General features: G+C 38.0%; 2 protein-coding genes across 24 annotated transcripts in view; one reads left to right on the top strand and one right to left on the bottom strand.

Annotated features, from left to right (window-relative positions):
• The window catches only part of CAB39L (calcium binding protein 39 like), a 110652-nt gene extending 91373 nt beyond the window's left edge, over window positions 1–19279 (bottom strand). Inside the window, exon 1 of one of the 2 annotated variants that reach the window (XM_072760548.1) lies at window positions 19171–19279. The gene's annotated coding sequence lies outside the window, so the exon portion shown is untranslated. The remainder of the gene's footprint in view (window positions 1–19170) is intronic. The other variant, XM_026017273.2, reaches the window with a different exon arrangement.
• SETDB2 (SET domain bifurcated histone lysine methyltransferase 2) overlaps window positions 19244–24173 on the top strand; it is a 90903-nt gene continuing 85973 nt past the window's right edge. For 7 of the 22 annotated variants that reach the window (XR_012001962.1, XR_012001963.1, XR_012001960.1 and 4 more), the window contains exons 1-2: window positions 19276–19441; window positions 19848–19946. The gene's annotated coding sequence lies outside the window, so the exon portion shown is untranslated. Of the gene's footprint in view, window positions 19442–19844; window positions 20080–21899; window positions 21995–24173 lie in introns of all 22 variants that reach the window. The other 15 variants (XR_012001964.1, XR_012001966.1, XM_072760530.1 and 12 more) reach the window with 9 other exon arrangements.

Genomic DNA, 24173 nt, shown 5'->3' with positions numbered 1-24173 from the left:
CCTTGAGACACACTTGACAACAAATCCAGTTCTTGAGTACTTAGCCGACATCCCAAAGCAATTACCATTTCCCAAATGTTTTCTATGTCCCAGGTACCATGCTAGGTACTTTCAACTACATTATCAATTCCCCTGAATGCTGAAAGACACCATTCTAGCCAGAGACAGTCCCGTTAAAATAAAATCAATCTCCCCGTTACTTCTTTCTGTTTCTCATTATGAAGCCTGCATCTTAATGGATGCATACCATTCCACTAAATAAATGCACCACATTTAATAAAGCTACTATTATAGTTTCGATAGTTTCCCTTCTCTCTATCGCAAATAATGCCACACATTATCCTCTAAGTAAATCTTTGTGCTCATTTCTAAAAATTTTCTTAATGTAGATTACATGGTAAGTTTGGCCTAAAAGACCACTCGTGTTTATTTTCTTCCTTCCATGTCTTTAATGTGAGACGTTATTGGTTCATATCCCAAACACCATCACCCACTCTGTTCTGGGCATCAGTTCCCAGTTCAGTTTTCAATACTTCTCTTCATCTAACCTGCACTGTCTTGCTGTCACTCCTGTGGTCAACAATTCATGGCTTCTTGCCTCAGTTTCTCCTACCCTAAATCTTTTGACAGAAAACCTAGAAAGGCAACATGGTATAAATTAAGATGGGATTAATTACTATTAAATTGGAGAGTCTGGGGGGGTCAGTCAGGTAAGCATCTGCTTTCAGTTCAGGTCATGATCCCTGGGACCTGGGAGTCTGGCTCCCAGCTCATCAGGGAGTCTGCTTCTCCCCTCTCCCTCTGTCCCTCCTCATACACATGCTTGCTCTCTCTATCTGTGTCAAATCAATAAATAAGTAAATATTTTTTTAATTACTATTAAGTCCAGTATCATGAGAAAGCCGATTTCAAGCTAAGAATGTGATACGTAGCTCTAGTTCTAAATTACTTAGCAGAGGGTAAAAATGGTACAAGAAAAAATTATGAAAAAAAGAGTTATAATTACAACTAAACTCATAATACTTTCTGATTTTCCATTTCAAAAGCACAATTCAGAAGTCTGCAAAATACTTTTATTGCAAAATAGAGGGGTGGTAGGTTATGGCAAAAATAAAGGTCATTTAGGGTCATCATTTAATTCTTTTATTAAATATTTAGTGTTTTCAAAGAGACATGTTTCTCCATTAAAAAGTTCTATTTATTATTTGAATATCCTAAGCCCCTCTTGGCTACAATTTTAAAAACTTTTTATATCTGACAGAGGTTAAGTCCAAAAAATATAAAGAACCCATTCAACTCAATAGCAAATAAAACCCCCAATCAATTAAAAAATGGACAGGGGTGCCTAGGTGGCTCAGTTGGTTAAGCATCTGTCTCTTGATCTCAGCTCAGGTCTCAATCTTGAGGTCATGAGTTCAAGTCTTGTGTTGGGCTCCATGTTGGGTGTGGAGCCTACTTAAAAAAACAATGGAACATAGGATCTGAATAGATATTTTTCAAAAGAAGACACACAGTCCTAATAACTGAGATTAAAAGAACTCAAAAACCCTAAAGAAAGGGCAGCCCCGGTGGCCCAGCAATTTAACGCCACCTTCGGCCCAGGGTGTGATCCTGGAGACCTGGGATGGAGTCCTGCATGGAGCCTGCTTCTCCCTCTGCCTGTGTCTGCCTCTCTCTCTCTCTCTCTCTCTCTGTCAAAAAAAAATAATCTTAAAAAAAAAAAAAAAACTAAAGAGAGGACTTTCAGCTCTCTAAATAGACTTGTACTTAACCAAATTATGGTAAATGATCTCATGTGGCTTAATGAGAACTCAAATAAACAAGCTCTTTGATTTAAATACAATTTGCTCAGCAAATTAACAAAATATAGCACCTATCCCAATCAAATTAATGACACTCCTAAATACTAGTGATAGAAAACTAGAACAGGCAAAGTAAAATGCGATCTCATTTTAAAACTGTTAAATATCTGAGAATTAATTTAACTCGGGACTTCAATTAATTATAAGAAAATTATATACCCCCCCACCCCAGTTCTAAGTTAGTAAGTATTCATTCACTTAATTCTTTTACGTTGTATTTTTTCCCACTGAAAATTCATTTTTAAAAATTTAGGGAAAATAACACACATAAAATCTCAACCTGTTAACACAAAAGCTATTTTTTTTTCAAAAGCTATTCTTATTTCTGAATATTTCCTAATGTTTTGTTTCATATATATACATATGTATACACATACATTTCATATAACTGTAGTAATAGTATAAAATTTTGCCAAAAAACATTTTGCCAACCTGTTTTGTTACCTATATAAAACATTAACCATATTTCTATATAGACATTTTGGGAAAAGTTATTTTTAATACCACAGTATTAACCTATAATAATTTACTCTACCCACCAATGCTGACATTTAGGCTCTTATGGTTAATCCTGTCAAAAATGTTTCTTGCAACTTTTTCCCCTTTCTTGTTTGTGTTATTCGCTCAGGACAGTCTCTCATGGAGTTCTACTCAGTCAAAATATGTAATTTGAGGGCTTTGATATATATTAGTGATTTCTGAAAGCATTAAGCCAATTAAAAATGCTGCCAGAGTGAGATTCACACAAACCTCACCATCTCCAACTACCTTTCCGAATCCTTGCTTATTTAGAGAGATATACAATGTTCTCTCATAGCTTTAATTTGCATTTGTTTGATCACTTGTGAGATTGAATATTTGTGTTTTTAATTTCTTCTTATGAGAACTTTAAGTTCATACTGGTATTTCATTTATTCACCAGGATACTGAGATTTCTGTAATAAAATTTAATAAGGTCTTGAAATTTGTTATAAATATTAATCTTTGTTACTTGGCTCAAATATTCTCCTAATCTCTTTGTTTCTTTCATTTTGGTTTTACTAACATTCATTTGTACAAAAAAATCTTATACAGTTATTAAAATCTATAAATTGCTCTTCAGTATTATTATTATTTTTTAATTCTAAATCTGAGAAAGCTACAAGTTGCCCACAAAGTTGATAAATATGGTACTGACTGTAATGCTTATTTACTTTTTAATTGGTCTGGAGTTTATTTTCATCTATGATGTTAATTTTTTTAAGTAGGAATGCTGCATGGTGTCCAATGCGGGGCTTGAACTCATGACCCTGAGATCAAGACCTGGGCTAAGATCAAGAGTCAGATGTTTAATCAACAGAACCACCCAGGCACCCCTATGATATTAATTTAAATTTAGTTATAGAATTAGTAATTTGTTAATTTTCATTACTAATCATTGTAGAATTAATAATTTGTACTAAGCTAGACATGCCCTGTCTCATACTGCTAACTGATTGGATTTTTTATGGTACACATAGTCAGGGGCAGAAGAGAGTAAGGTAACTCAAATACTGTGGAGATACTGTACGTAGTCGGAATACAATAAATTCAACTGTAAAATCTACCCCAGAAAACCAGTAGACATGTATAATGTTACCTAAAAGGACAAAAAGGCTTCGAGGCCCACATAACTTGGCTATAGCCCAACTGAAACTGTTAACGTAAATATTTTAAAAGATGAACACATCATTCAGAAGAGACACTGGTTAGCCACTGGGATGTACCGTGAGAGGAAAAGGTTAAATTTGGCAAGGCCTATTTGCGTACAGTCGAGGAGAACAGTCTGGTAGCAGGGGGCCGGTGTATTTCTACTATACAAAGGAGGTTAGTGTAGAGATGGCTGCCCAGGGCTATCTTTGCCTGATGCTATGAAATAGCTTAATCCTAATTAATAAATCCTGGGGGTTTTTTTGGGGGAAGATTTTATTTATTCATTCATGAGAGACCCAGAAAGAGGCAGAGACACAGGCAGAGGGAGAAGCAGGCAGGCTCCTTGCGGGGAGCCCGACGCGGGACTTGATCCCAGGACCCAGGATCACACCCTGAGTCGAAGGCAGGTGCTCCACCCCTGAGCCCCCCGGGTGTCCCAATCCTGTTGTTTAATATTTAGAATGTCACATGTGCTCACCCCGTTTTCATAGAGTCCCTTGCTGCAATCCACCACGTTTGATGGACATTCTGCCCCTATACGTTAGTTACATTTTCTAGCATTTTTAATAAGTGGAATCAAATAACGTGTATTCTTTTGTCTGGCTTCTTTTATGCAGCACGGTTGTTCTGAGACTCATCCATTTTGTTGGCAGTACACGCTGAGTAGTATTCCACTGTATAGACACACCCCAACCTGGTTATTCATCTTACTGCCGATAACCACTGTAGAAGAGGGTACCCTTGAACCATGGGGGGTTTGGGGAGTGCCAGCAGCCCATGCGGTCGAAAATCCACGTGTAACTTTTGACTTGCTAAAAACTTAACTATGAATAGCCTATTTTTGACTGGAAGCTTTACTGATAACATAAAGTCGATCAACACATATATATTACATACCGCATTCTTACAATAAAGTGAGCTAGAAAAAGACATTAAGAAAACTGTAAAGTTAGAGAAAACACATTTACAGAATTGTATAAAATCTGTATACCGAGTGAACCTACACACTTTAGACCTATGCTGTTCAGGGGTCAACACACTATCTTTTTTCTCTACATACACAGCTACCGATGATAAAGTTTAATTTATAAAATAGAACAATTATAACAATATACTGTATTAAAAGTTACATCAATGTGATGTCTCTCTCACTTTCTCTCTCAAAATATCTTACTGTACTGTACTCACTTTCCTTCTTGCAATGATGTGAGATAATGAAATGCCTACATGATCAGATGAAGAGAGGTGAGTGATGTAGGTATTGTGACGTAATTACACCACTAATGACCTTCTGAGGATAAATCAGGAGGAGGACCATCTGCTTTTGGACTGTAGCTGACCAAGGGAACTGAACCCATGGAAGTAGAACCACAGGTAAGAGGGAACTAGAGTAGGGGCACCTGGCAGGCTCAGTCAGCGCAGTGTGCAACTCTTGATCTTGCTGTTGTGAGTTTGAGCCCCATGCTGGGTATAGAGATTTACTGAAAATAAAAATCTTAAAAAAGAAGAGAGGAGGGGGACTACTACATTATCATTGCTGTTTCCTTTCACCAGTGTTGGCTTAGATTTACTCATGTTTTCTTTACGCTCTATTTCTTCTTTTATTTCATACCTTCCTTTTAGGAGCGTTTTCCTTCTCGAGGTATCCCTTTCAGAACAATATTTTTTAAAGTGTAGGTCACGACCTACTGGTTTCTCCATGCTTGGCATTCTACAGCTGAACATTAGTAAGATGCAGCTCTCTTTATGTACCCTGACTGCGATTCGCTGGGTTCCTTAAATCTGACAATTGTGTCTTTCATCAATTATGGCAAAATTTTAATGGCAATTATGAATATTGCCTCAATCCTATTCTAAGTTTTATTTTTGGAACTCTTGATTAGACCACCTCACAATCTTTTATTTTCAATAACTTTTTTCTCCATGGATGGTCTTCTATTGTATTCTCTTTTTAACTGTGCCTCATACACTGGTTTAACACACCATTTAATCTTTATGTTCTGTTATAATTTTCACAGCATCATGAAAACCCATACCCACCAGATTTTCTTTCCTGCTTTGCCATACTTTCATTTCTGATATTGTAATTGGTTCTTATTTTAACATTCCTGGTCACTTTTAAGTTCTATTATTCCTTATGTTTTAGAATCCCTCTCGTATTTATTAAATATTAAATATTTATTTTATGTATTGGATATTTCTAATAGCAGAAACCTCTGTAGATCTGTTTTTAGTTGTTTATAATTTCTGCTCTTTGCTCATAACATTTTGATTGTTTTCCCCTTGTTATGTTCTGTGATTTTTAAAAAATGATTAGGAGGTTATTTGTTAGAATTTTAACAACGAGGGCAGCCCTGGTGGCCCAGCAGTTTAGCGCCACCTTTGGCCCAGGGTGTGATCCTGGAGACCCGGGATCGAGTCCCATTTCGGGCTCCCTGCATGGAGCCTGCTTCTCCCTCTGCCTGTGTCTCTGCCTTTCCCTCTCTCTCTCTCTCTGTGTCTGTCATGAATGAATAAATAAAATCTTCCAAAAAAAGAAAAAAAAAAAGAATAAGAATTTTAACAACGATACTTTGACAACTGGGTTGGTAACTCCCTCCATGGATGGTTTTTAATTGTTTCTGCCCAGTACTAAAAAGTATTAGAGACCCTGGTCCATTTTAAATTAAAATTCTCCATTTGTGGGAAACCACGAAAATAGGTACTTAGGGACCAGGAAAATAGTGTAAATTAAGGTCTCAAATCCAAGTGAATGTGAGCTGGTAACCAGGAATTAGTAGAGACTTTATTTTATTTTTGTTAAGTTTACTTATTTTATTTTATTTAGTAATCGCTATGCCCAACGTGGCACTTGAACTCACAACCCCACGATCAAGAGCTGCATGCTCTTCTGACTGAGCCCACCAGGCACTCCAGTGGAAGAGATTTTAGCTCCACCCAGAGCCGTCTGCCTCTCCGAGATGGTCTCCGGTCTCCGATCAGGTTCTCTACCTTTTGCAGAACCCAAGAATTTTGTCAGTCCCGATCCCCCTCCCTGCCCAAGTTTCTATGCCAACAGAAAGCCGTGCATACTACCCCCAAAGTACTCAGTGCCTTCAGCACTTGCTTACCCCACGGGATGTACTTGTTCTGTTTCAAGTCCCCTAAAGTTTCCTTTATTTTCTTACAGATTTATCCGTTCATAATAAAAGTTCTTTAAATGCTAAATCTAGTGTTTGAGATATTTGGTGGAGGGAGGGATTCAAGAACTCTTACCTACCATACTGCCAGAAATGAAAGTCTATTTAATATTTCTGCAATGGCTTTGTGAAATTTTAATCAGGATATTGTATTTATTCCCGGTAAGTTTTATTTTAGTGTGTTACTACTGTAACCTACGAGTCTGTCAAGAACATTTATATTCTTCCTTGAGTTGTTATATTAGCTTACCTTAGAAGTTTTACATCATCTGCAAATTTATTTCAACTTTCTTAGCCTTCACCAAAGTCCCTGATAAACACAGCTTCTGACAAAAAGAAAAGCTTCAAAATTAATTTTTAAAAATTTTATAGCAAATCCAATATATTTTTTTTTACTATCAGGTACATAGAATTAAAAATTAAATCTCTATCATAATCATATATAGATAAACCAAATTAAAACAGGAAAATCCCTCTACACCAGTTACTTCAAGTACCAGAACTTTTAGAGAGTAGTGAACTGAATGAAAATATTCTATCACTGGGAAAACCAGTAGCAGAGTGAAGGGATGGCTTGAATGAGGGGAGCCCTAGCACCCCCAGAATCTCCATCAGCCCTCAGCTTATTTAAACTAGTATCTTAAAGGCCAATTTTTATAAAAAGGCTATGCAAAGCTTAGAAGAGCTTTTAAGTATCATAAATGGAAGCTTTGAAGGTTCTTTTGTTTTTGTTTTTGCTTTTCACAGCATCATGAAAACCCATGCCTACCAGATTTTCTTTCCTGCTTTGCCATACTTTCAGTCTGTATCTTTTACGAATTTCAGTCATCAGCGGCAACTTTGGTGAAATTTTTATCTCCAACATCCATATAAGGATATTTGTGTATGTGTGTTTCCATTTCCCCATCAGAAATAAGAGAAAATTTATACTTCTCTCCTTTAGTGCCTTGCTCTTGCATGAAGAAAATATTAAACCACTGACTTCGGGTCTGTATATTTATGTATTTTCTGAGGAGCAACTACTGGCTTAAATAGAACACTTAACTCCTGATGTTCTTTCTTCTCAATATTGATGTATATCCTGCAGTAACGTAGTAGATAAAGCACAGGCTCTGGAATCACATAGATCTGGGTTTAAATCCCAAGCTCCCACTCAATGACTGTCTGTCTAATCTGAAGCAAATTACTTAACCTCTCAAGAATAAAATATCAGAGTCTCAATGGGTACCTGCAAGAGCTAAATGATATTTATATATATAATGCCTGACACGGTGCCATATAACATGCACTGTTATACAGCTGTCCTGTGTATTTTTGTACTTCACTTCGAATTCAGTCAAAGAATTTTCCAAACTGTATTTTCTTAATTTATAGCCTTGATGAACTTCTGTGCTTTTGTTCAACAATTATCCACACTTTGTAACATCTATTTTGCCCAACTATATACATAAAATACTTTAAATATATCAGTCTAACAACAATAATGCTGAATACACCCTGCTAAGAAAATACAGTCCCAAATCTAGGTTCCAGAGTTACCAGAAATTATTCCTTTTCTTGTATGGTTATGACACCAAAATGCTATATTCATTTATGTAAATTTGTTTCCGTTCCTTTTTAGATTTTTCTTTTTATTCTACTTTTTAAATTTGACTTTTGAGTAAGTAAACATACATGATTCAAAGGTCAAAACAATATAAATAAGTTACAGAGAAATCTCTCTTCAACTGTTGGCACCTTCCCCTCCTTCTAACTATAGATTATTCTATGTGTCATTCCATGTTTTTGGTTTTCTCCCACTTCATAATATAGTCTGCAGATCATTCAATGTCGTTGGTACATGCAAACTTTCTACATTTTCTTTCATGATTTCTGGGGAAAAGAGTGACTTGGAAGGGGAATGGAGATTATGTCACTGTTGGCTGTACTTCGGTTAACTCGTCCCCTAGGTTGTTGCCAATCGTCTGCTAATACAAGTAATGCTGCTGGGAGTAACTTCATAGAAATGCTAGTTTATCTTTTTATCTCAATATGTCTTTAGAACAGATTCCTAGAAGTTAGGTGGCTAGGTCAAAAAGTAAACACATAACTAACTTGTTGGATACTACCAAATTCTCTCTCAAGCTTTGTGCTTTTGTGTCCCTGCCACCAATGCATCAAAGTGCCTGTTTCCCCATAGTCCACAGAGTATATCATGTAATTTTGGATTTTGGCTAGAAAGTTTGAGTGTGGCTATAATTTTTAGTATAGCTTTATTATTTCTTAAAGATTTTATTTATTTGAGGGAGAGAGCATGAGAGAAAGCGATCACAAGCAGGGGTAAGGGGTAGAGGGAGAAGCAGACTCCCCACTGAGCGGGGAGCCCAATACGAGGATCATGACTTGAAGGGAAGGCAGATGCTTAACTGACTGAGCCACGCAGGTGTCCCTTTAGGATAGCTTTGTGTTTCTCTTTGTGTGACTTAAGTTAAACATATTTTCATACGTCTATCTGCATTTTTTTTTTCTGTGAACTCTCATATCTTTGTCCTATTTTTCTATTGGGTTGCTTTGGTCATTTGGTTTTCTATTGGGTCATTTGCTTTGACTTCTAGGTTATTTTCATTAAGGAGATTAGCTCTTCATGAAAGAAGTTCAAATATTTCTTTCCTCCCTTGTCCTTGGTCTTTTTGCTTTGCTCATGGCACTTCTCATCATGTAAACTTTTTTTTACTATATTGGAATGCGTCATGGTTTCAGTTTTTTTCTGGGATGGAGTCATAGTGCTAAAATCCTTGGCTTACAATTTCTTGGGCTTTAAATATGTTGTTCCACGCCTGCTCTGCTTGTGTGTTGCTGTTGAGAAATTTGTTCCCAATTGTCTGTCTGCCTACCTGACAACCCAGAGGAATTTCTCATTATCTTGGATGTCTAGTAGTTTTACTAAGATAGGACTTGAACTGGACCATTCTAGATCAATTTTTACAGTATATAATGAGCCTTTTCAAAGTATAGATTTGAGTCTTTTATTTCCAGAATGTTTTCATGGATTACATTTAAATACTAGCTTGGCTATTGTTTTTCTCTTCTCAGGAACTCTAATTTTTACATATCGTCTGTGTCATTTGCTTCTTCTCTCTTTTACCTTTTCTTAATTTCCTTTGTTTTGGCTATCTTCAAGTCTTTCCTTGTTATCTCTTACATTCAGTAAATTTATTCTCCCTTAGGTATCTTGGATGTTAGCTTCATTTTGAAAGATGATTTTTCATTTTATTTCCTGAGTTTGGTGAATTTTCTTTTCATACCTTCTTCTTTTTGTTCATTTACTTTGGGGTTCTGAATTTGTATTTGAGACCTTATTTCTGCAAATGCTTGTTTAAAGATACTATGCTGTGGTTTTCTTTAGCTCTGTAGTTGAAAGTTTTGGGGGAGACTTTTCATGAACTGAACTATTTTGACTCTCATTTTATGTTTCTACTTATAGCAATTTTATATGGGTGTGGTGTGACGGTATCTGCTAATTTTGAAGTGTCTTAATTTTCCTAAACCAGATACCAAAAGAATATAGACAGGAATGAGGGGTTTTGAAAATTCACTGGATTTCTTAGTTCAACAGAAGTTCAATCAGTTTAATAAATTACAGTTTTTTAAATCAATTATTCCTTTTTGGGTAAGAGTGGTTGATGTACCTTCCATTCTTTCACACCAAGATACCTAATTTCTACTATTTCCTCTTTCTCTTATCACCAAGCCTCCAGGTAAATGGTGTCCCTTCCAAGTCATCCTCTTATCTCAAAAGCAGTACCTTTCTCAGACTGCTCTTTGGTCCCATGCACTTTCAAGTCCCTTCCTTCTATCTAACAGGTCTCAAACTTCTTAGTATTTCCCTTCTTAGGGTGGGGCTTTCACTTTCTGGAATTATTTTATCTGCATTCTCTTGACTCAACGTCCTGCTTCCCACTCTCGTTTTAAGAGTCTCAATCTCACTTGCCACTTTAGCATGGGGTCCAGAGCTCACTCTTCTGCATTTCAGGGTTTACTTCCCTATACACCCATAATTTGAAATTATCTTAGACAAGGTTGGCAGTAGTTTAATTTGCTTTCTTTACAGATCTGTATGGTTTTTAAAAGAACGTATGGTGAGATCTGGATTTAGACAGTTACCATAGTCCTATGAACACCTGAAGTCAGGTTTTTCAGTTATTTTTTAAGAATTATTTTCTAGCTTTACTGCATGTGATCAAAAGTTTGACCTTTATTTTTTGGATCTGAGGTTTTCTTTGTGGTCTAATATAGAACAGATTTTTTTACACTGTCCCCTGTGTACTTGAAAAGATGTATTCTCCATTAGTGAACTCGAACTTTGATATAAATCTAGAAAATCTACCTTACAATATACTTAATAGTACTTATGTTGAGAGACGTGTGTTAAAGTTCTCTATTAGCAGGTTTCTATTTTTTGCCACATCCCTTGTAGTTTTTACTTCATGAAAGCTGCTGTTTGACATTTTTTAAAAATTTTGATTGTGAGTGTAGCCCTTAGCTTAAAAATATCCTTTATTTTAGTGCTTCTTGAACTAAATGCTGCCTTGTCTGATACCAACAAGATAATTCTGTTTTTAAAATTTGCATTTATCTGAAATATTTTGATCTTCCCTTATTTTAAATTATTCATTAATTCCATTTTTAATAATTTTTGTAGGTGTACCTTTGTATACAGTAATCTGAAAATCTTTTTCATCAGATTGAGCCCATATATTGACTAATATAGATGATTATTTTTGGTGTTATTGGTAACTTTTCATGCTTTATACATTTTGTATATTTGTACACGCAAATACATATAGAAAATGTGTGCATATCACTATGTTGTCTGTTCTTTTTAAAGAACATATTTTAGTATTTAGGAAACTTTTCTATATTTTGTTCGTGGGGTTAACCCTGTAGTATTATCTTTATATAACACTCTTTATTCTCCTCCCCTATTTTAAAGATATTAATTCCCTATTAGTAACAAAATTAGCAATTTCCTCTACTCTTCCTTCTCCTCTACCATCTAGTTTTGATCACAGGTATTATTATTAGTGTTTCATACATCTAAGTATGTATATTTACCTATATGTTTAAACTTCCATCACTCAGTTTCCTGTGCTATCCTTTCTTCATAGCTAATTCCAACAGGGCAAACAATCACCTTATTCTACTTTCTATTTACTCTTCCTTTCTTCCCCTTTTTGTGGGTTATATATTTCTACATTGTCAGACTATATAACATTTACATACCATTCTATCACCATTATTCCCATCTTCTAACTGTAGCCCTACATGAAATATATTCAATGCTTACCACCTGACCTGATGTTGAAGTTTCTCCAATCATTTCTTGGTTGTCTGAAATTTGTTTTCTGGAATATTCTTCAGGAAGGATTCATAGAAACAATATTCCTTGAGTTGTTTCATGTTTATAAAGATTTGTTGATGTCCTGACTTCTTGAAAGATAGTTTTGTGAGATACAAAATATTTATTTCCTTGGATATTTATAAAAAATGTTTTGTTCTTATCTGCCATAAAAGGTTGCTGCTAAAAAACAAAAACAAAAACAAAAACAAAAAACAAAAAAACCCCAAAACAAACCAACAAAACAAAACAAAACAAAATTATCCAATTTGATTTTCTTTCCAAGTGGACCCCGTCTTTGTTTCCATGGAAGCAAAAAAAATTTTTTTTCACCTTATTTTTAAAATCTAACAATTTCTGTAAGAGTACATCTTTGTGTTAACTGTTCTGGGTTGAATTCCCCAGATTCACAGTATGCCTTTCAATATATATAGACTTAAACATTATTTATTGGTTAAGTGCTCTTGAATTCAATTCTAATAGTTCTCTGTTCCATTGCCACAGTTCATATTTTTTTATGGTGGTAAAACAACATAAAATTTGCCATTTTAATCATTTTCAAGTATACAACCAAACGGCATAAAGTATATTCAAATGTTACATAATCATCACCACTGTACTTTGGTTTACATTTACTTATATATACATTTTGGTTCTCTGCCTATCTTGTTGCTTTCTCTTCACTCCTTGAAAATGTTTGATTTCCTTTAATTTTCTCCTTTCTATTCACTTACTGCTTTCTGTGATGTATGGTCACTCTTGTTTTCTTTCACTTAATCATCATTTAAAAATATTCTTTCTCCTCTTTCTTGATTTTTTTTTAAAGATTTTATTTATTCACTCACGACACACACACACACACACACACACACACACACACAGAGGCAGAGACAAAGGCAGAGGGAGAAGCAGGCTCCAAGCAGGGAGCCCGACATGGGACTGGATCCCAGGACCCCAGGATCATGCCCTGGGGCCAAAGGCAGGCACTTAACAGCTGAGCCACCCAGGGATCCCCCCAATTCTTTCTTGAGTTGTCAGCTCTCACTTCAAATCCCTGTACAGCCTAGTCATCTCATTTCTGAACTCCTTTTATTTCTGATTTGTGTGGTTCTTTCAAAGGTGTCTTTTCCTTATTGTCCCTTGACTTACTTTTAAAAATTTAGATTAGCATTTTCATCTGCTTTATGGTCACATTTTTTCTGCTGTGTTTCCATTATATAATGTAATGTTGCATGGCTCATTTTTATGGTTTTTTTCCCTACAACAACTTAGTATGTAGTTATATCATCGTCCATTTCATCAAGTATTTATGCTCTCCCAGACTAGGAAGAGACTTGTTTTGTTTTACATTGCATGGATGGACTAAAGTTTTAAAAAACTCATCCCCCAATTAAAAGACATCTCGGTTGTTTCCAGTTTTTGGTGATTACAAATACAACTGCTATAAATATCTGCAGGGAAGTGATTATAGGTTTCATTTCACTTTTCATGAGAAAAGCATGTAATAGTCCTTGGGAAAATGCAAATTAAAATCATAATGAGATGCCATTATATATCCTATTTAATGGCTAAAACTAAAACAAAAACAACTGGCAAAAAAGAGAAGCTAGTGGAGCTCTCTTACCTTGCTAGTAAACTTCAACCTAGGAGTGAGATTGTTAGGTCACATGATAAAGGTATGTTTAATTTTACAAAAAACCATCAAACTGTCTTCCAAAGGCCTGTGGTATTTGCATTCCCACCAGCAAGACATGAATCCAGTAGCTTTGCATCGCGGCCACAACTTCATATTTTTTTCTTCCTTTCTTTTTTTGGGGGTGGGGGCGCGGCGCATTCTAAGAGGTTGTGTATGGTGGTATCTCATTTCATTTCCTCAATTACTATTCTATATTTTTCTCATTTAACACATAATGGTGACCTTTCCCCAGTTTCATTAAATAGCTGTATCACTGAACAGCTTTTGAAAATATTCCTTTTAACAGGCTGAAATATAGTCTATTATGATGCATGTGTAATAATTTATAAAATCATTCTTCTACCATTGGTAATATTTTATTGCCAATTATTCCTAAATATAAAATTACACTGTGATCATAAAGCTTTGACTCCCATCTCCCATTTCAATAGAAGTTTCCTTACAAAGGGTCAAAGAGTATACATAGTTTTGTCTCTTGCTGCATTCTGAGATAAACTGCCTGATTAAATATTTCTTTAATCACAAGTTAAATATTTTTCACTTAAACCACTGTGCCTGTTCTTTTTGTGATCATGAGATCATGTTCTTTGCTCATTTTCTGTTAGGGTACTGCTGTTCTTACTTGATTTATAAGAGACAAATACGCTCTCCAAAGGTATAGATCTGACTTGAAATATGAAATGTATTTCAAATGAGCAAACATGCATCCAATACCAACTGCATGCAAACTTGTTCAGGACTCAGGAAGGCGTCTTGACTTCCAGGGAATTATTTTGTTTGTCACAGCCTGTGAGAAACAAGGTAACATAAGATATGCTTAAATGAAGAAATCTGAGTATAGGGCAAGAAGAGGTTGTGATTAAGTTAAACTTGTCTATACTTCAAAGAGGAAGTTGAGCTAGGCATCAATTACTTTCAAAGTTAACTGTGGGCAGTGAGAACCACTATAGAGCGAAAAGCATTAAACAAGGTAGTCCCTAGGTCTGCAAGTAATATAGGCCACAAACATAGTATTTGAGGGTCACAAGCTATGCACCTTACTCCTCCCAAATCTAACTGTAGTAACCTAATAGAATCAGCGAAAGTTCATGACAACCTCACAGAAATTAAATTGTTAAAGATCTTTTTTTCTGACAATACAACTTTTTAAAAATTAAGGTAGAGAATAGAACCCTACTCCTACCACCACTTGCAAGCGCTTCCTACCATGATATATTTTGGCCTTTAACTTGAGCATGAGGCATAAACACTGGAAGGAGGTGAACAGCCAGCTTGGCCTGTAACAGGCTGCTAGTGCTGCGATGGCAGAGAAACACATTAGGAGCCTGGGGGCTGCTGACAACGTTTTGCAGCAAAGCTACCTAATTGGTTCATATTTTTACTTAGGAAGGAGTTTTTAAATTTTATTTGAAAAAATTGGGAGGGGGAGGCCATGGGGCACCTGGGTGGCACAGTCGGTTATGAGCCAGACCCGTGGTTTCAGCTCAGGTGGTGACGTTGGGGCCTTGAGCCAGAGCCCCACATCTGGCTCCAAGCTCCGCACGGAGTCCGCTTGGGATTCTCTTTCCCCCTCTGCCCTTCAGGCTTGTGTGTACCCTCCCTCTCTCTCTCTCAAAATAAATAAGTACATTTTTTTAAATTGAGAAATGGCAATTATTTTTTTAGTTATCACAGTTGCCAAACCTGTATCTTTACTACGAAGTCAAAGGTGAGAGAAGTGGGGATTTTGTCAACAATACAGTGGCATATAAAACGTCAAGAAAATGAAAAAGAGGGCTTAAGTCAGGCGGCGGCAATGAGCACAGAAAAATGAAAAGGAAAGCCGTTTTGGAGGCTGAAGCTACATATTATACAGTTGGGCAAATGGGAGAAGAGTTTGAAGTTATAAATCTTGAGCCACTGAGAAGATACCTATACTGTTAACCAACATAGGAAACGTAAAAGATGGAGAGCTGCATACAAATTGAGTGGATCCAACCGTCCCAAAGACTGTGAGAAACGAGTGTTAAGGGCTTACAAGAGCAGAACTTGACATAAAATTAGGGCTTATTTGCACAAAAGGTATAGTTTAAGTGGCAAGAACAAATGAGATCATTACAAAGGGAGAAGTCATAGTAAAGGGAAAATTAGTTTTTCGATTCCTGTCTTTAAAAAAAAAAAGCTTAATATATAATACTTCAGACATTTTCTCTTTAAGTGAAATAATCTGAATGTCCCACATGTTTATCTCACAAGAATTTTCTGTAGTTAACGGACACTCTCATGACTCAGGCATTCAATCAATTTCATTGATTAACAGAACACCACAAACGGCCAATGGTAATTTTGGCCTTCATACAGTTTTAAATCATTTTTTATCTTTAGTCATATTATTTAACTTATTCCTATGATGAACTGTATTTGTTAAAGACTGGAAAAGTGATGGCAAAATGCACTAATTGAGGAATACAGAAATATTTCTATTAATTTCAAAATGTTCCCCCAAAGGAACATTTATATGATCAAAATTACTACAAAGCAAAGCAAGGTGGGGAGGTATTCCTAGTACTTCAAAAATAATTTTAAAAAAGGGAATGATTATTATACGCAAATTTGGTTTTTCAGCTCATGAGGTGGGAAAAACCTATCAACTATTAAATGTGTTTTTTAATTAAAAAATGCTTCATTAAAATCTTCACTAATAAAATCATTTAGAGTCTTAAAATATCAGATAAAGAACTGCAAGTAAGATGAGAGCATTTTTTATTTTTTATGAAGGTAAATAGATTTTAATCGACATTCGGCCACAAAATACCACATTCAATTCAAAGGTGTCATCAAATTTTTCTAATTTTAAACAGCATACATCAATTGATAAGGGGGGAAAAAGATCTAAACTTCTGTATTATTATGAGACTGCAATGAAAAATAATCCTTAACAGACCAATGTTAAATCATTTTTATTTAGTCACTTAACATTGTTCATGCAAAAGTAGTATTTAAATATTCTGTAAGGATCTTCAGATTATACATTATGAAATCTAGAGAACAGTATCTTTCAAAGGAAAAAATCTCGGGTTTACCTAGCCTATTATTTAAATATTAGTTATTTAAAATTACAGAAAATAAAAAAAAAATAAAAAAAAAATAAATAAAATTACAGAAAATATTTATGCAATATAGTAAAATTAAAGTTGCAGTATTTTGACTTTAAGCAGGGTTAAAAAGAAACTAGAAAAGTGATAAATTTTTCTTCAGAAGAGTTGCAAGGCATTGACAAGGTTGGTATTCATTTACTGAAACTGTATGCTTTCAAGGAAAATATGGCAAATACAGCATTATTACTTGAGGGTTCACCTTCATTATCTCAGTTTTTCTGTATGATGATTTCATAAAAAGACCTTACCAAAAAAAAAGGGGGGGGGGATTATGAACCTATCTAGAACATTGTGTATGTAGAAACTGGAAGCAACAAATAAAACTTGGTGCAAAGGAAATGCAAGTCTAGGTTTCTAGAAAGCAGGTTTCAAAAAATTCTTTTTCAGTTTGGTGAGAAAGAAATGAGAGCCACACCTTCCAATCACTGCGTCATTTTATTTATTCGTTCAACAGCTGCACTTTCAAACATATGCCAAGCATCATTACAGGAGAATGCTACACACAAGTTTTGGCGAACGTCTCCTGAGCTATTATGTGCTTTCTTAGCCAAAGATCTCTTCCTTTCCGAAGGTCACAGACACCTTCGCCAATCAACTCAACGCTGAGTTATATTGATACTTGAACTCTTGCAACTTAGGCCTTCTAAGGCTCAATGATTCAAAAGGCAAATTTTAAAAAGAAAATTAAATTTGTAATCGTTCGATTCCTGCTGTTTCTCTGACACTCCTGCCACAGAACACATGGTCCTCCGGACCAGGTCGAGCCGTCGGTTAACAACCTGGATAGTTGAAAACTCAACTCGAGGCAAGCATCTTTCTCTGTGCTTTCGTCCAATGCGTATCAAAAATCCTAATCACAAAATATCGGCCTTTTATCTGCTGGGTTTTCAGATCCGATACAATCTCCTACCAAATGAAAGAATGCGTGCCGTCTCCTTCGATATAAAATTAAAAATAAATAAATAAATAATAAAATAATAAAAATAAAATAAAATTTAAAAATAAAAATAAATAAAAATAAAATAATAAAATAAAAATAAAAATAAAATAAATTAAATAAAATAAGTAAAATAATAAATAAAATAGAAATTAAAAATTAAAATAAATAAATAAAATAAAAAATGATAAATAAAATAAAAATAATAAATAAAATTAAAATAAAATAATAAAATAAAAATAAAAATCTAAAAATAAAAATAAAAAAATAAAAGTAAAATAAATAGTAAACATAAAAAGTATAAAATAAGTAATATAAAAATTAAAAATAAAAATTTAAAAATACAAAATAAAAATAAGTAAATAAAAATAATGAAATAATAATTAAAAATAAATAAAAATTAAATTAAATTAAAAATATAAGAATAAAATAAAATATTTAAAAATTAAAATAATAAATAAAATAATAAAAATAAAATAAAATTAAAATAAAAAAATAATAAGACCCAAACCCGAGGAGGAAGAGGAGGAGGTAATTCCTTCCTCCCTCCATCCCAGAGAGAGCTCAGGAGAACTCTCCCTTACAAGCGCCTCCCCTGGGCCCCGAGGAAGCCACGGAGCAAGTCGGGACGGACACAGAAACTTGTCCATCTTCCACAGGTCGTCACCAGGGAAACAAACGCTTCGGCCAACGTCCGTCCTCCCCTGCACCGTTTCTGCAGACGCCACCGCTTGGGCGAACGGGGGGGGTGGGTAGAGACCACCGCCCGCACGCGGGCTGCACCCTAACGCACCAGCGCGCTCCCCGCGCTCATCAGGTGCTCGGCTGGGCGGGGAGCCAGCGCTGCAGCGGCCAGCCCGTCGCCCACGGCGGCAAACGACGGTCCGGGGCGACCCGAGGCCGCGGCGACGCACCCCCCGCCGCCCGCTGCATCGACAGCCGCCACCTCGCTCCCTTCCGCATCCGGCGGTCCACCTGACCGCCTCCCCAGCGGGGCTGCCGCCCGACGTCCCGAGGCCGAGTTCCGGGGCGTCCGTCAGAGCCCCCACTGAGCCCTCCCAACCCCGACGAACCGAAACCACCGGGGGTCCTCCTCCCCGCCATCCATCACCCTCTCTAGCCAGGGCCGACTCAGCCCAAGAAAACCTCCCGCGCCCGGTAAGCGAGAAGGCACCAGGTGCAGGTGTGTGTCCCCGCCCCCGACCCCCCCCCCCCCCGCAGGACCCCTCCGCGCGGGGAGCCCCCTGAGCGGGGTCCCACCGCCGAGGACCCCGGTCCCGGCCACACACAAGATGGCAGCGCAACACCTACCAGAGGAAACGGCCGCGCCACCACTCCAGGGCTGCCGGCCTCGGACGACTGTGAGGATGCCCATTGGCCCGGCCAGAGAGCGCGAGACTAGGCGAGAGCGCCGCCAGCCAATCGGGAGGCGGCGCGCCGATCCGGCTCCGCCGCGCTGCCGGCGCGACGCGCGCGGAGTCTCTGAGGCGTGGACCCGGGGAGGCGTCCAACCAATGGGCTCCCGGCCAAGTAGTGGGATCGGCGGGCGTCCGGCTGCTGTCCGCCGCGGGATTGGCGTTAGGTAGGTCTGCACGGGGGAGCTGGGGCCGGGTCTAGGCAAATGCTGAGGGGCTTCCCGGCCGGGGGGGCGTCTGCGGCCGTGAGGTCCCGTGGCGTGGAGTCGGAGAGGAGCGCGACCCGCCGGGGGGGGGGGGGAGGGGGGACCCAGCCTCGCTGACGGAGCGGGGTCGGCGGGCGGCGTGGGAAGAGCCGTGGTGCGGCCGCCTGACGCTTCCTCGCGCCCTGGGCCGCGCGGACCCCGGCGCTTCACGCTCCCCCCCTTCCCTTTGACGCACCTGCAGCCCCAGGTGGCTGCAGGAGGGCCCGCGGGCGTCCCGAGGTCCCAGCCCCGCCTCTCACTTCCGGTCGGGGGGGGGGAGGGGAGGGGGGCGCGTCCACGTAACGTGAGCGGGTGATTTCCTCAGCAGCCGGGAACCCGAGGCTGTCAAAGGAGCTGCGGGAAGGGGACTGCGGCGTAACAATCCCGAAGCACAACTGGGAGGTGTAGCCGCTGACCCGTGCCCCAGGTAAGACTGAACACGAGTCCTAAGTAAAGTAAAAAACGTTTGTCCCGAGGTGGCGGAGCCGGGAGGCGACCGTGAGGGCACCGGACCCCCGTGGACCGCGGCCCGGTCCGGGTGTAGGGGGCTGTGCTCTGAGGTAAGTGCGCACCCGCCGGGAGTTCCCTGTGAGGCCGAGAGGGGGTTTTTGAAAAGGTGGAGGGTTTTGGTTTGGTTTGGTTTGGTTTGGTTTGTTTTTTTTTTTTTTTTTTTTTTTTTTTTAATTAAAGATGGGGTGTCCCTGAAATCATCCTGCCTGGTTCCTTCCTGATTTTTTTTTTTTTTTTTTTGGTCACTGGCACTTAACGGTGTGACACCCCCCCCCCCCCCCCCCGCAGCTTCCTCCTCAGAAAAATGGGCATGCTAATTTCCTCTCATGATTGCCACAGATCGGTAAAACGGGCCGGTTCCGGTTCCGAACCGGCCGGAGCGTGCCCGACACGTGTGGGTACTCCGGAAACGTTCGTTGCTCTCAGCCTGTCGGGCTTCCCGCATGGAGCCTGCTTCTCCCTCTGCCTGTGTCTCTGCCTCTCTCTCTTTCTCTCTCTTTCTGTGTGTGTGTCTCTCAGGAATAAGTAAAATCTTAAAAAAAAAAAAAAAAAGAACATGAGAAGTAAGTGATGGTCAGTCTCATAAAGAGCCAGTTTTCCAAAAAAAAAAAACAAAAAAACGAAAGCAACCGTAAATGGAAGCTCCACACACACCAGCTGCTCTTCTCCAAAATGAAAAAGTGTGGGGGTTTGGGGAGTTGAGGGCGGGGGAGGGTGGGTAGGTGGGTGGGATAGGAACAAATTGAAAAAAATGCAGTTTCATTCCAAAATATTAAGCCCGTTGTCTCTGGATGGATGATGAGGCTATGAGCGGTGTAACTTTTCTTCCTTAGGCTTGGCTGTTATTTTGCAGAGTGTCTTCAGTAAACATGGGGTACCGTTCCCTTACTTATAAAGTTTCGGAAGATAGGAATAACCCCTGTGAGCGTTTTCTTTAAAAAGTGACTCGTATAGGCTGGCTTGCTGTAGGTGGAAATATGCATTGATAGAATCTTTCTAGAAAAGCACTTGGGGGTGTGCTCCAAAAGCCTTCAAAATGGTCAATGCTTTTTTTTTTTTTTTTTGAAAATTATACACTTAAGTCTTAACTAAGTGCACTATTACATTCCCTTTTTACACACTTAGAACCCTGCAGATAGGGGATCCCTGGGTGGCTCAGCGGTTTGGTGCCTGCCTTCAGTCCAGGGTGTGACTCCGGGGTCCTAGGATCGAGTCCTGCATGGGGCTCCCTGCATGGAGTCTGCTTCTCCCTCTGCCTGTGTCTCTGCTCCTCTCTCTGTGTCTCTTGTGAATAAATAAATAAAATAAAAAAAAAAAGAACCCTGCAGATACCACGAACAATTCACAGTCCCTGAGTCCCCCCCTTGTTCCCCCAAACCCACACTAAAGATCTTGATGCAGAACCTTTAAATCTTTTTTTTACACTTACACATTCTCAATGGGTTCATATATGCATTTGTAATTTTTAAAAATGGTGACCAGGGGAATCCCTGGGTGGCTCAGCAGTTTAGCGCCTGCCTTTGGCCCAGGGCACGATCCTGGAGTCCCAGGATCGAGTCCCGCATCAGGCTCCCTGCATGGAGCCTGCTTCTCTCTCTCTCTCTCTCTCTCTCTGTCTCTCATGAATAAATAAATAAATAATCTTAAAAAAAATGGTGACCAGTATCATACTGTATAATTTTCTAATTCTATTTGACAGTGTTTTTGAAGTATATACAAGTTATTTATAGCTGCGTATGTATTTATGGCTCTTTTTTTTTTCTTATACCTGCTGGATAGTGTTCCAGTGTATGGCTGAGTTCTGCTAATGTAAATCATTTATTTTTGTCTCTTTTATTGGTTTTATATTAAATTCTATCTTGTTTGATAGGTACTATATACTGTATTTTATTTGCAATTCTCTTTTTGACGGACGTTGGTTGTTCCCAGTTTTTCAACTCTAGACAATGCTGCAGGGAAATCCTGGTATGTATTATATTGTGCACATGTGCGATTCTCAGGGATAGATACCAGAAAGTGGGATAGTTTGGTTTTAAGTTATGAACGTTATTTTTTTTTAATTTTATTTATTTACTTGAGAGAGAGAAATAGTACGAGCAGATGAGGCAGAGAGGGAGAGAGAATCTCAAGCTGACTCCTGAGCACAGAGCCTGACAAGGAGCTTGATCTCACAGCCCCGAGTCTAACTTTTGTTTAGGCTTTTTTTTTTTAATACTTTTGCCTTTAATTGGGATTTCTACTACTTGAGCCTCTCTGATATTAAGTCAGTAATTTCAATTTGAAATTCATGTGAATTGTTCTGTAAAGTGTTTACAGATGAAGTGTTACAGCTTCACGCCCTGAGCTGAAGGCAGACGTTCAACCACTGAGCCCCCCAGGCACCCCTCCATTTCTCCTTTTAATTGAGGTTCGCCACAAGTTTTCATTGTTCTCCATATTTTAAAAAATATAATACCTTTGCATTTCATTTTTTTTTTTACCTTTGCATTTCAATTTGAAATTCATGTGAATTGTTCTGTAAAGTGTTTCTCTTTGCTTTTTCTATTGGTTTTCATATAAAATTCTATTTTGTTTGATATGAATGTTTCTATTTGCTGGTATGTCTTTTTCACGTACTGTAATTTCAACCTTTTGATGACATTTTGTGTGAATTAAGTGGGTATTTTACATTAAAATGTCATAGCTAGGTTTTGCTTGCAATCCAGTTTTGAGAGTCCTTTACGAAGTTAGATTAACACATTCACCTTTTTTGTGATTATTAACAGTGTGGCCTTTTGTCCTCTTATTTACTGTGCTTTTCTCTTGTATCTTTTATTTTTCCATTTCTCTCTCTCTTTTTTTTAAGATTTCATTTATTCATGAGAGACACAGAGAGAGAGAGAGGCAGAGACACAGGCAGAGGGAGAAGCAGGCTCCATGCAGAGAGCCCTGATGAAGGACTCAATCTCAGGATTCTGGGATCACGCCCTGAGCTGAAGGCAGACGTTAAACCACTGAGCCCTCCCCCCCCCCACCAGGCGCCCCTCCATTTCTCTTTTTAATTGAGGTTGGCCCCAAGTTTTCTTTGTTCTCCATATTTTAAAAAAATATAATACCTTTGCATTTTCAACGTAGTTCTTAAATTTGTTTTCTTAACAATCTAAATTTAGTGTTGATATCCTCCCCTATGAAGAAAAACTTGACCTGCTTCTACTTAACTTATACCAATCTAGCAATAATCCCCTTCCATTTCCCTTCTATAATTTCCCACACTTATTTGTATTATTTTTGTTCATTTGTTATTAAAACCCATTTTTAATCAGTCTTTAGCATTAATGTGTTTTAGTCATTTTCTCATTTTTGCTTCTTATATCTGAGTACTTCTGTGTGTGTTAGTTTTTTTCACAAAATTTTGGGTACTTTCTTTCAGAGAGTCCCTAAGTGGCTTTTTGAATGTCTCAAAGTCTCTTCCCTTCCACTATTGAAAGATAGCTTGGCTGAAATGGCATTCTGGGGTCAGACTTACTTTTTGCCTTAACTTGCTGCATCTGGTATTTCTGATGAGAAGTCTGATTACCAGTCCGATATGTGTTTATTTTAGATAATCTAGATTTTCTGGAAGCTTCTAAGACTTCGTATTTTTTATATTTTAAAGCTTATACACAATTTGTCTAGTAGCATGTATTTTTATCTTGCTTGGTACTCAGTGACCCTTAATTGGTTTATGTGTTTTACAGTTTTGAGAAATTCTTGGTATTTATTGCCTCTTTTTCATTCTATTTTCTTCTTATTTCTTTCTTCTGTGTTCTAATGAATTACTCAGCTCAGTCTTCTAGCTTACTTCTGGCTCTTCATCTGAGTTTATGCCATTCATTAATTCAGTCATCTATTGAGTTTATTTAACAACTATTTTTATGTCCAAGATGCCTTAATGATTGTTTTTCAAAATCATGTTATTGTATGGATGTTTCCTTCTTTAGCTCTTTGAGGATATTAAATACAATAACATTTGTTTTAAAATTATTTTCAGGATGTTCTGTTCTGTTGACTGTAAGTCCATCCTTTGGTGGGTTTGCTTAAGTCTCTTTTATGGTGTAGCTTTCCTCAGATATTTAATGACTTTGAGTTGTGTGCTCATCTTCTGTGAGAAAATTCGCTCTCCTTT

This window comes from Vulpes vulpes, chromosome 6, assembly GCF_048418805.1.
Source record: "Vulpes vulpes isolate BD-2025 chromosome 6, VulVul3, whole genome shotgun sequence".
NCBI classification, from domain to species: Eukaryota; Metazoa; Chordata; class Mammalia; order Carnivora; family Canidae; genus Vulpes; species Vulpes vulpes.
Note: the sequence above shows the minus strand (reverse complement) of the source record. Positions and strands in the feature narration are given on the sequence as shown.